Source organism: Lathyrus oleraceus, chromosome 2 (assembly GCF_024323335.1).
Source record: "Lathyrus oleraceus cultivar Zhongwan6 chromosome 2, CAAS_Psat_ZW6_1.0, whole genome shotgun sequence".
Lineage (NCBI taxonomy): Eukaryota > Viridiplantae > Streptophyta > Magnoliopsida > Fabales > Fabaceae > Lathyrus > Lathyrus oleraceus.
Genome location: NC_066580.1, coordinates 107445157 through 107448380, shown reverse-complemented (window position 1 = coordinate 107448380; position 3224 = coordinate 107445157).

Sequence of the window (3224 nt, the reverse complement as noted above, 5' to 3'; positions counted from 1 at the left end):
AGTAAAACCCAACCCGTTGCTTGTATGATCATTTGCAACGATCCCTTCTAGTTGGTTCACTGAGATCTCCTGAGGCATATATGCAGCATTAAGGACCTTCAGGAGTGCCTCCCTGTGTGCCTCCGAACACAGCAGGAGTGAGAGGATATATATCTTGGACGGCGTCTGAATCAACTGATCAACTACCTTGTAGTCGCTTTTCTTTATAATTCTCAAGAGCTTGTCCACATCTTTCGCAAAAGCAGGCTCAAAGCCAGCCTGTGGTGCAGAGGTACCCTCATTCACAACTTGCTTGCCTTTGGCCTTCGTCGCGGCGTCAGCACTATCAGGTTGCATAACCAGTGGTGAGAACAGTCTACCACTTCTGGTGAATCGCCCGATTCCACCAACATTGTCCACTGCGGGATCTTTTAACTCAACTCCAGATCCAGACTTTTGATCCTGCACCTCTTCTACTCTCAATGGCTGCTCCACTCCATGATCATGCGTGTACACACTCCCCCCGTAATGCCAAGGAATGGCCCTTTCGCTGGTGAAAGGTAAAGGACCAGGGGTCGTGATGGTCATAGTGGATTGATGCGGTCGCACTGGTGGCACCGGTTGCGTTACTGGCGCACTGATCTGAGCGGTCGGGTAGAAAATTGTGATAGTGGCAACGTCACAGTCATACTCAGAAATCTTATTTATTGAATTACAAACATCCGAAACATCGGAATCAAGTTCAGCAAGTACATCAGAATCAAACACCATGTTTGGAATATCAGCAACAACATCAGAAAAATTAATTACATCATTGGGAATTACAAAATCAGCAGGAACAACATTTGTAAATTCTTCAGCATCTTCAGGAAAGAGAGGATCAACATCTGCATTCTCATCAACCCCTTCAACAACCCCTTCAAGAGACCTTTGGGCAGATAGGTCTTCAGCTTGGAGGATACCATCGTCAAGCAAGGCCTGGATACCCTGCTGCAGCTTCACACAACCCCCACTCTGTGCAACACAACCCAAACAACCACTCCCACAGCCGGGGAAAACATCTGCCTTTAGCAAGTATTCTTTGATTTCTAACAGCGGAGTCTTCAGCTTCAACACCTCCTTGACTAGTTTGGCTTCTCCTTCAACCATGTTAACATTTGCTCCACCATGCTGCGACATGGGATTATTGACAACATTAGGAGCCGACGCAAAGTTAATGGCCTTTGGATCAATAAGGTCCTGAACTACGTGCTTAAAAGCTTTGCGGTTCTCAATAGTGTGGCCAGGTGCCCCAGAGTGGAAATTACACCTAGCATTGGCGTCATAACCCACTGGAAGCCTGCCAACGGGAGGAGCCAAAGTGCGTAACTGCACAAGTTGCAACTGCTGAAGGTTGGGAAGCAATTGGGCGTATGACATCGGAAGAGTGTCGAAACGCCTATCCATCATCCTCTGTCTTTATTGATAAGCAGGTTTGTTACCCTGTTGTTGTTGGTATTGATTTTGTTGACGTTGAGGTTGTTGTTATTGCACTGGTGCTGCAGTTGGAATGGTCATTGCTGCAACATAGGGTTGCTGATGGTAATTCTGAAAATTGTTCCTCTGGTTACCCCTGCTCTGATGAGAAGACACAACATTTGCATCCCCTTCTCTCCTCTTTTGTCCTCCTGAGAACGGCTTCTTTGACCCCGAAGATGATCCAACCCCGCTTTGGATCTTACATGTCTTCAAGTAGCTCTCCACCCTCTCACCGATAGAGACCACATCAGCTAAATTCGAGGCGTTGCAACCCACCAGACGCTCCAAATAAGATCCAGGCAGTGTATTCATAAACATGTTGGCCATCTCTTTTTCCAACATCGGAGGCTGAACACGGGAAGCTAACTCTCTCCAGCATTGAGCATACTCTTCGAAGCACTCATTGCTCTTGAGAGACAAATTCTGGAGCTGAGTCCTGTCAGGTGCCATATCCGCATTGTAATGATATTGCTTCACAAAGGCCTCAGCCAAGTCTCTCCAGCAGCGAATATGGGCTCTGTCCAGCCTCATATACCACTCCAAGGATGCCCCAGCTAGGTTGTCCTGGAAGAAGTACATGAGCAGCTTCTCATCATCAGAATACGCAACCATCTTGCGAAAGTAAGCTTGTACGTGAGTCTTCGGACAAGAGTTGCCATTGTACTTATCAAACACGGGGACTTTGAATTTTGGCGGAACTCTCACGCCTGGGACCAGCCCCAAGTCAGCAACATCCACAACAAGAGCATTCTGCCCTTCCACAGCTTTCAACCTCTCTTCTAGTCTCCGAAACATAGGGTCCATACCATGGCCCATGCCAAAGTCCTCCTAAAGAAGGGGGAATTGATCCTCCTGATCATCATGGATGGGTTGTTGATCAAGGTTGCCATGTGGGATTGGGATAGGCCCCAGTCCATTGGGTCCATTAGCCTCTCCAGCGGGAGGATCAGCCACAACCTCGGTTGAGTAGTAGGGGGATTCCCCTGTACCAACACTCTAATCTCCTGCTGTCCCTGAGCCACTCCTTGGACCACTTCCATGAACTGATTCATGCGAATCCTCATCTCAGTGAGCTCTGCTTGTAAACCTTCCATTGCTCTCTGTTGATTCCTTCGGGTACCGTATCGGTGAATGCCTGAGTCAGCTATCCTAATAGTGGAATACCAAATAAGATGAGAACACTGCGGCGGTACCTGTTATGCAAGACATGCTAATGAATATGCAAATGCAATGATTTGTTTATCAATTTCAAAGGGTATTCTACCCCTTGATTCCAGTCTCACATTAGATAAACAGTGTAAGAAAACCCCGACTAGAATCAAGAAGAAGATATAAACCCCTGGGAATAGATAAACATGATGCATGCGATGCTTATGATTTAATTTTTATATCAGAGGAACTTTAGAGTCTTATTTGCAAATTTTGGAAATACTAAACGTTTATCACATACGGAAATATCACGTCAACTAATATTTGGAAATGTTTTTACACCAAAGAAGTACAGTCTTGGTAACCAAATACAATACAAGAGAGAAGGAAAATGAACATCCTATGGATCTCTAGAAGCAATCGTCCAAATCCCTCGAGACCGGAAGATAAGCTGCACGAAGCCTCTTCACCTCCCTCTCATAGGCTGCCTCCATATCTGCCTTCTCTTTTGTGAGTCGATCATACTTCCTCTTCCAAAACTTGGAAGACTGAGGAAGTAGAGAAGTCAATGCGTCATC